Raw genomic sequence first — 10412 nt, forward strand, 5'->3', positions numbered from 1 at the left:
AATGTTTTGGTAAGTCAGAGTGAGAATAGAGTAAAGGTGGCTCAGGCCGTAGGGAGTCCAAGGTCACCTCCTGAAGCCCATGTAACCAGCTACTGATAATTCCCAGAAATCCTAGCAGCCCAGACTTGCTTTGTCTCTCAAAGGAAGGATTTGGAGTGATGAAACCATGTCCTATTTGGAGAATAGTTTATGAAGCCTGAGCGCTCTTTCCTGGGTGCTAGACAGTTGGATTTTGTCTTCCTTAGTCAAAACTTTGCACTGGAAAGATAGATTAAGAATATTAATTAACCACAGGCCTGGAAGGAGAAGATATCGCTCAAGGAACAGGGAGCTCAGTCGGACTACAGCCTGACTGGCAGTTCCTTGAGCTTTTTGAGTGCTCGAGTGGACAAATAACTCCCATGTCAATCCTTATCTTCTACATGGGAAGGCGTGAGAGGTTAGAAAAGGGTTATGTGCATTCCAGTATACACCCACTCTCTTTAACACCTCAGCCACAACCTACAGAAATTACAGGTTGCTTCATGCTCTCTTGTCGTCTCATTAGTTCAAGACAGACTAATACTTGAAGCTTTTTCAACACCAGTGGGTCAGGAGGCACGCACGTGCGTGCCCACACACACACACACACACACAGGCACACCCCCCATTACATGATCATTGTTAACATTGCATGATCTTTTAGAGAGTCGTAATACATACTTTTTTTCTGAGTCCTCCAGTGATTACCAAAATATCTTCCGTGATACTTCTGAACCTAAAACTTGCTGCTATCTAAATTTCCTTGTGGATATTTCTATTGACTTCAGTGCTTACGGCCTTAGTCCATATCTGACTTTGGCCTCAGCAGTCTTTCCCAGCCTTGCTGTGCCTGGCAGGTTTGAAAGCCATTTTCCAGGGTAAAGCTTGGAAAGCTCATCTAATTAAGACCCCTCTTACACGCTCCTTTGCTTTTCTTCTGGAAGTCTCCTCTGAATCGGGCCCTTGGGAACTGGGCAAAATAAGGGTCTCCCCTTCTTGCCCCTTTCTGTATTGGTATTTTTCCTGGTGTTCCTCTCTGCTTGAACTGAGTCTTTCCTGAATCAGACCCTGGCAGCAGATCTTGCCATGGGCACGTTTCGCATGCTGTCAATAAATGCTGCAAATTCCCTATGTGGCATTTCACCTGTATGACGTTTTCCCAAGGGCCATTTTGAAGCTCAAACGCAGTCATGGATTATTCATACAGACTCATAATATTTGGATCACTCCCATTTGCTTCAGCTGGAGTTGAATACATTTTGCAGAACGCGAACAAATCCTCCACAATGAACAGCTCCCAAATTCCCTCTCCTGTACCCTCCCTCCTTTCAGCGTCCACCCCCATCTCCCCTCCTGTTGCTGCAGAGAACTGACCCAACGATAAGCTGAGGGGTAGATCTGGAAATGGTATGTTAATGGCATTCCCTTCCGCCACCTTTGTTTATTCCCATCTTAATGCCACACACTAAATATAAAAGAACCCCTCAGCCTTGCTTACTCTCTCCCTTCCCCCATCTCTGCCCTCCTGACAAAGTTTCCAAATAAACCTTGAAACCCACTATCAGTTGTAAAAGGTCTAATCAATGAAAGACACAGGAGCCAGTAATATGAAACCCTTTGCCTCAAGATCTTAGTGTTTCTTACTGAACTTCAGTCTTTAAGGTCAGGCATTCTAGCCGCTGTTTGGCTTGATGTTCACTGAATAGAAAGTCAAACAAGGGGCAAGCCTGAGTAGGTTATTCCACTGTTTACAAAGCAAGCAGCATACTGATTTCTGGCAAAGTGGACATTAAAAGGGCATCCTCACCCAGAGGACAGTGGGGAAAAACAGGGAGAGATTTTGTATGGCAGGACCCGGAGCATCATTCTCAGTGGGCTGCTTTGCCCCCAAGTATTGATGAACTGCAGACAACTCAAGAAGCAATGACTGCAAGACAGTGAAAGACATCATTTGCAAAGAACTGTTGTAAAAGCAAAGCTAGCTAAAGTCAGTACCTCCTACAAAGCCCCTTTAAATCCACAGAAAGTCCTCTTGTCTACAGTTAGCTTTACAGCAGCCCTGAAGGAAGACAGCAGGGGAGGGGGAGATTCCACCAATATTTGAAACAGGAGGGAGGAGGGAAGTTATTTAAGTAGGTAAAAATACATGTACAATGGGATGAAATTAAAACAGCAGCACCTGACAGTCATACAAAATTTACTGATGTTTTGGCATTGTGTCTCTGGGAAGAGGAAGACTCATGTTTTTATGATGGTTCTAATTTGATGTGATTTAGCTCTGAGAAGGGTACAGCAACAAGACAAAATAATTCATTTTTATGGTGGAAGGTGGGATTTAATGCAGTTATTGGACCTGTGTCTTGAATGTACTTTTGCTTTCTTGCTGCGGGGTTCCCAGGGAAAACAGAATTTTCAGGCTCAAAAATGCTTTCTGTACAGACATTTATGGATACACTGTTCCTCCCTGCTAGGATCTCCCTACAACAAATGAGGACTAAGAGGTTTTAATGTCTGGTGTCTTCAAACAATTTTGTCAACAAGCAGCTGAGATCTGTTTACATTTTAAAGACAGTCTATTTAGTTAAAGTGCCAAGTGTTACGAGTGCTGTGGTTATGGCAATGCCTCAGGTCAAGACCAGAAATACAAAGTGCAATAATGTGTATTATTCAGAAGGTCATGTTACCGAGGACAACCCACCCTGCAGTCAGTGGAAAGACTCTCTCTTTAAAGAGCTTAAGAGCAACCATGCACTGATCCAGTAACTACGTGCAAAAAATATATTTACTTGCTGTCAAACTCCCTTTTTGTGCTGCAAATTGCAAATCAAAAACTTGTGCTTAATCAGGTTTGACGGGTATTTTACATTATGTGGTGCAGACACAAGAGCTACTAAAGCATTTTTGCTTTAGCTTTGCCACTTCCTCAGCATTTGTGACATTTGTGAAAAGCCCTTTTAAAGATCTTTTGCAGTAAGATTTCCCAGTGGAACGGGAGAATTTCAGGCCTGACAGTGAGTCTTACTTGATGAAAATCACTGGTCTCTACAGTTTTGATTCCGAATCAGACACAAGTATTTCACTGGTGTGGTTCCAAAGGCTTTGCTGGAATCCCTCTGATTTACACCCATATGAGATCAGCATTAGGCCCCAGTGTTTTCATTTTTCATTTGTTATTCTTGGCCCTGGTGTCCTTTTACCACTGTTGAATACAATGTTCCTAAAACACCAGATGTGCTTCTGAGATGAGGGAATACGGCAAAAAAAAATAGATTGGAGGGATTCACTAAACAACACATGATCTTCTTTTGCCCCATAGTCTGAATTCTGGGCTTTTACACCAGTATAACTGCATTTATTTCTACAGGACTGTTTCTGATTACCATTGGGAAATGAAGTTATAAGTCCTTCCTAGTATAAGTACTTTTGTTACAGTATCTCCTTAACAGGATCATTGTGCTATGCTCAGTATTAGCTTGTGTAATGACTGATGCTTAATATACAACATTGGGCACAGATTTTGTACAAATTCTGGGTTTCCACTCACTTTTATAACATTTCAATCACTATATTACTTACTGGTTTCAAAGTATTATGGGCTTTGTTGCTCTTTCACTACAGGCTAACTCTCTTTAATGCTCATAGGTGCTTGGAGATCTTAAGTAACATAGTTATTACACATAGTTCATACCAGTTATCACATAGTTTATACCAGTTAAAACTGGTGGGAGATCCAAATCTGCCCCAGTATCCAGCTTCCTTTGATGTGGTAGGAAGAACAGGTTCAAATCTGCACAGTGCTGGCCACTCCAATCTTAAACAGCAAAGCATTAAACAAAGTGCTGAGCTTTAGTTGAATGAGTAATGTGACCAGACGACCCATCTGCTCTTCAACCTGCACAGCGAAGCCCTGTGCGAACAGGGAAGCCAAGGCTTTGTGTGATCACCGGCATTATTTTGTGCTTGAACCCGAGACCTGTAGCCCGGCTACAGTGAGCTACTCACAAAGTAATCTGTTTAAAAGGTCTGAGGCATCTTCAGTGATTATGGAAGTTACAGGGAACTGTTTTCTCCCATCTTGAAGTCATTCATTCACTACTGCCACTGCAGACCAGGCTGCAGGTAAGGGAAATGAATGAATGGAAAAAACAACCAGAGAGCATCAACAGCATTCTGCTGTGTATCCCACCTGAAATTAACTTCTAGTTTGTTAGGCTGAGCTGTTGCTAAAGTATTGTATATCTTTAATTAGTCTTTTGGAATGATAAATGTTTTGAAACATTTCTTAAAGCATTGACAGTCATGCAGGCAGCAACAGTAAATTTAGTACTTTAGAGCCATGTTTTGTTCTCATTTATACCACGGTATATTTAGAGTTGATCACTTGATGTCAGAAATTTACCTCAAATTAACACTGGTACAGATGATGCCAGAATCTAGTCCATGAGTATCTACTTTCTGCTGCACCCACTAAGTCACATTCAAATGATGCAATGGGAGCGAGATCCAAGCCTTCCCTGCATGTGCATGACTAAAAGTATTGGTATTTCCAAGTGACAGTGTCCCCATCCTGGTTGAGCCATGAAGCAGGCGTCTGCCAAGGCAGAAGAGAGGGGAAAAAGATGCTACCCTTGATACCAGCTTTGCTTCCTGGGGATCCACAACTGACTCAGAGCCTCGGACAGAAAGCAGAGACCTTGTGGCAGACAGCTACCGGTGGGATTACACCAGTACGGTCATTTATTATGTCTGGTTCTCCAGGCACAGATTCTTCTTACAAGGTACTCAAAATACAGACAGGGTTAGTCCCTCTTCTCCTAAAAAAATATTAGAAAACAGTGTTGGCAGTATTTTCTTCTGAACCAATCTCCAGCATGTTATTTAGCAGGCAGAGTGTTTTATATGGTGGTGGCTTTCAGCTCAGAATTACAACCAGGGACTTAAACTAATTGTTTCAGTTAAAATCCTGTATCACTTTCTTTGTAAATCTCTCTTATTCAGATAACATCCTTGATGGGTAATTAATTAAGTTCTGTCTAAAATTCCCTCTTAGTTTTATTAAGAACATGATATTCAGTACTTTATGCTTCGATCCCTCAAGTAATAAATGCTCTCTGCCTAAACCACTGTCTTTCATCCCAGAGGTGGCTGAACTGCAATGGTGAGCAAAATGCTCTTTCCCTATACAGTAAATAATCAGGTGGTGAATTTCATTAGGTACTTGGAGATCTTTGGACAGAGGATACAGTATAAATGTCCGTCACTCCTTGGCAGGAGTATATGTGGGCTCTGGATGATGGGTAAAGTGAGAAGGCCAGGAGTGTTGAGAATCTAACAACATAAGCTGAAGGCTTACAGTGAGCCATCCTTTCTCCTCTTTTCATATTCCTTTTATTTTTCAGCGTTACAAAAGAAAGTGCATTTAAAAAGGATTTTCTATTGCTTAAGTAAAAGGTGTCAAAGACATTAAAAAACTAAAATCACCTCTGTGGCTTGAAAAAAACTTCCCCTTTCTGCTGTCTTACCCAGTGTATTTCATCTGGGATCTGAAGAGGTTGCTGAAGGAATGAGACAACATCATACAGATGTTCATGTTTAAAAAAGTCTACTAGGGTGCTGCTTCTGTGACATGGATCTTAGTGACAGGTCACCAGATACCTGTGCTCCAGAAGTTTTAAGGACCTGACCGAAACACACTGAAGGTAATGGAAACATCCCCAGTGACTATAATGTAGCCCCAGAACTTTTCATTCTGCTACCATGCTTGTGCAATTTCAAATGTTTGCTCTCTCTGCTGTAAATCCTCCATTCCAGCAGGCTAATTATGTATCAGTATTCCTTCACAAAGTGATTGGAATCCTCCTCAAGGTAGTAAGCAAAGGAAAAATAAATCTATGTTATTTTTTAGTCCACTGTTCCATGCTTAGTTCTAAGTGAATTTCGTGTCTTGAAAAGTGTCAGGTTGATGGCCCAGGCGCAGGCGTTCCCCTTTCATCTACAAACACTTAACTCCAGCAGCAGAACAAAAGCCTTCTCCATACTGATCCCCGACAGTTACATCTTCATACTGAAGAGACTTCAAATGGCAGGCCCTCTAAGTCCTTGATCTGCCTGGCAGCCTCTCTAACAAAGGGGCAAATTTGTGATGGTGCTTTTTATGATACGCTTCTCTAGCAGAAACTCGACTGGGAGTCTCAAATTGTCGCAGAGATCAGTGCTGTCTCATATTATTCACTGGTGTTCTAAAAATAGTTATGATTAGATTATAATAGATAGAAACCCACAGGAATGGCTTAGAATGGTAACAGTTTATTTTGGAATAAACAGAATTTTTTCCTAGTGAAATCTATCATTATGCTAGAAAAAAATTGCTCCCAAAGGAAAATAGTTGGGGTTTTGGTTTTTTTTTTTTTTCATATGCCCATTAAGTAATATGAAGGGTGGTTTGTTTTGTTTCATTTTTTACAAAAAAAAGGCTGGACTGTAGAAGCCAAGAAATATGATAACAAAAGCATTTCTCACAAACATCACTAGTCTTGTGGAAATGCTGACCGTGATACCTGATTATATCAGGCATATGTGACTGCCCATGTGTAGGAGTTACGAGGTCACCATGACCTAAATGGGCAAAGGAGAATCACAGCCTTTCCCAGTATATAATCCATAGCAAACACAAAGTGTATGGGGGATTATGAGTTAGCGTGATAAGGTAACCATCTTGCTTATAGGTGCCTGAAACAGGACTTCCAAAATCCACTATTTATAACTGCCAAACTTAATCCTGACCTCACTTTTTGGTTTTCTCTTTATAGTAGAACTACTGTTTCGGGAGCAGTTCTCCTTCCTTGAAAACTAGTTTAGAAATTTTCCCTGTCAGGCAGCATCAGCAAGCTGTTTTCCTTGGAAACTGGTATTTTATCCTGGTCACTTGCAGACAGAGGCTCTGAACCTTCACTACCTGTTCCCTGATTGGAAACATCACAACCAGATGTTTTCCCTCATCACTGAGGGCTTCTGGCAGCCTGCATCCCTCAGTCAGGAAGGAGAAAAAGGAGTGAAGAAAGCAGAATAGCTTTACAAGTGGCTTGGATGGAGTGATGCTGAGAGAGGAAAGTTCCTGCTCTTTACCACCACAGGACAGTCTTGCCTCCTGCCAGCTTATGATAATGAACACCGCAGGCACTGGCCTGAAAGCATCTCAATTTAAGCTGTTTACCCCGTAATGAATCAAAGGAAAGGAACAATTCAACCCATCAAATAGGAAAAATCCTTGTCGTGCTTCTGCCCAGGCAGAAGCGCCTGTTGGATACCCTAGGGGAAGGGCTGCCTTTGTGTTGGACTGTTGGACAGGCCTCTGTGTCCATCCCCTACCACGCATTGCATCTACTCCTCCCTATTTGCATCTCTCATCTGGGACCCATGCCCTCGGGCGAATTCCCAGCACCTGTGCATTTGTCATTACAGAGCTGGACCAGCTGCTTCTGCCAGCTTCTTAGAGGGCCAGCATGCCCCGCTATGAGTAGCAGCAGGGGGAGAAGGACAGCGTGTCCTTCTGCCAGCCCCTACCTAAAAAAGAAAGTTGCGATTTCCCTCTCAATAGCCCAAAAGTAGACATGAAGTGGGACTTCGTACCCAGAGAGGGATGGTGCTAGCAGGAACACTGGGAGACAGAGGAGGATCTTCGTTGGTATGAGCAGCCTGCTGTGTGCTGTCTCACATGCAGAGAGGAGTGTGACAACAATTAGCTTTTCTTTGGAAGCGACGGGGAGAAAAAGAGAAAATCCATTCACATTGCAAGATTTTATTCTCAGGTTTTTTTGTCCCTGCCTAAGTGTATCTATCTATCTGAGGTGTTCCTGTATTCTAGCATAACAGAGATCCAATGGATAATAAAAACAATTAGGAAACCGAACCGCAGAAAGGGAAAGTAAGGAAATAAAATAGAGCACAACTAAAAAAAACAAATCATATTTTACACTTACAAATTCCCTCTCAGACTAAAGGCTAGGCAGAAGTACTTTCAAGGAATGGGCAAAAAGGAATTAATTTCTATGACCCACAAGAACACATCATGTTGTACTTTAAAGGCCAACAGCATAGGGACAACCTAATTCTCTAAGGAAACTATGGAGTAGTCAGACCTTTGGTTTTGAAAATGCCTTTTTTGATTTCTCTGCCCAGTGAGCTGCGTGGATTTACTTCAGAGGGTTACACAAGCCTGAAAGCCTCTTGAGCTTTGGACTGTCTGTACCAGAGTTCTGAAAACTTCTCCTGATTGTTTCAAAGATCCATTTTGTTTGAATTTTTTTTCTATAATTTAACTGTTTTCTACCTCTATAGAATTTCTACTCTCTCCTCAGTTCTTTTAGTACAATTTAGGAGCAACTCCATAGAAGTCAGTGGTGCTTGTTGTAAAACCTGCCTCACCGAAACACTGTTTTTTTTTTTTAAATTGTTTTTCCAGCAGCATCGGCATTTCCTCCTCCTCCCCAAACCACCTCACCTTTTTCCAGTCATCTATTCTTTTGACTATTATTTTAAGTACACCAATAACAATATTGATGTAAGTTCAGTCCAGAGCGCTAAAATAATAGAAAACCGCAGGCAAACCCTTTGGCTTCTTTTTTGTACTCAGTGTGGAACTGTTAGCACAAAAGCTGATAGCTGATAATGAGCAACCCTATTGCGAAGGATGCTGGAACACTAAGCTGTTTTTGCAGGCTGATCCAAAGTATAAGGAAGTTAATGGATGGCTTTATACCTTGGGCTCCAAGATGATGGGCTGGTATCACGTTTTGAGAGGATGTATAATAGGCTAATTGTTCTGAAGAGATAACAGCAATTTGCAGCTGGATCACTATAATGGGCTATTCATTCTAGAATGTTTTTACATGTGGTAAAGCAATTTTCTTACTTTTTATAAACCTATTTGCCAAGGGATTTAGTACAAGAGAAAATTAATAATTTTGGAAGGGCTGGAATCCTTAACTGGGATATCCTACCTGCACACCTGACAGCAAATTCGTTTGCTGATTGGAAGAGCAGTTACACTCAAAATGGTTGCAGCAGTGTTGTATGCTGCCTACGTTACCTGCAGAATTACCAGAAAAGACAAATACAATCAGAATGGCATGACAATGAGAAAAAAACCCACACAACATGACAAAAAGAATGAAACTGTTCTCAGTTACATATCTGCAGTCCAATTGATCTCTGCGGGGGTTGCATGGTTTTAGTGCACAAGAGTGATGTTTGCCTCAAAAGATCTGAAATAAAAGCAGAAGGGAATAGCTGATGACTAACAGGGAAGTTCAAGGGAAAGACCCCTATTATAATGAGAAGTATCTACGGTCATTGTACTTGGAAAACATAGAATGACTGAAAATGAAAGTAATTTGATAACTTTGTGGGGAGAAGAAGCTCAGATGTTTAAGTCATCGCTGAAGCTGAAATGGCAAGGCTGAACCCTGGCACTAGCTGTAGCCCGTGCTACCCTGCAGACAGCCAAAAGGGGAGCTCCAGCTGCCAGCCCAAGAGCCCAAGATAACAATCGCTTGGAAACATTTGTGCTAAGAAGTGTGGCTCCATTACTGCTCTCCCACTAATGCAAAGCGTAATAGAATCAGAAAGATGCAGGTCTGGAAGGGGCCTCAGTAAGTTCTTTAATTGGTTTCCTGCCCAAAGGCAGAATGAACTGTACTTATGCTATTTCTGGTAAGTTCTGTCACCTGTTCTTAAAGGTCCCCACTGACGGAGGCTTTGCAGGCTCAGAGAAGAGGGCAGGTGGTGATGACACCCAAGGTGGGATGGCAGGATGGAAAGGCAGACAGAGGTGGAGAACCAGTTAACCAGGAGGAGCTAGGTGCAAGAGCAAGGGAATGTGATAAAAAAGCAAAAAAGTGAAAAATCTCAGACATAACATCTATCGGAAAAATCCAAAGAATGTGGGGCATAAGATACAAAAGACAGAGCAAGGCCGTTTGTCAGGATTTAGTTGAGGAAACCTGGAGCTCACACAGGAGGAGGTTAGGTAAGAGAAGGGGGACTTGTGTAGCAGGGAAGGTGGATTCCCTGCACATTTTATTATTTGGGTTTTTTTTAAAACATTATTCTTCTTGTTGCTTAACCAATGATCCTATGAACATTCATGCAATTGTTACCTTGAAGTCTCCGTAGATACCCAGAGAGTGCTTTATGAATTGCTGTGGTCTAGAAGTGGTTGTTGTAACTGATAGATCCACGAGTAAGGGTCTCATGGTCAGCACTTAAGTGTTTCCATATAAAGGTGAGAGCACATTATAGTCAAGTGTGAAAGCCTAGCTAGCGAGCGACATGAAGTTCTTTCCTGGACATCTGCCAAATAATGCTGCCACTGAGAGGCTGCTAGACCGTTA

The sequence above is a fragment of the Nipponia nippon genome, unplaced genomic scaffold (assembly GCF_047370975.1).
Source record: "Nipponia nippon isolate SJK-2023a ecotype South Korea unplaced genomic scaffold, ASM4737097v1 scaffold_3, whole genome shotgun sequence".
Classification (NCBI taxonomy): Eukaryota; Metazoa; Chordata; class Aves; order Pelecaniformes; family Threskiornithidae; genus Nipponia; species Nipponia nippon.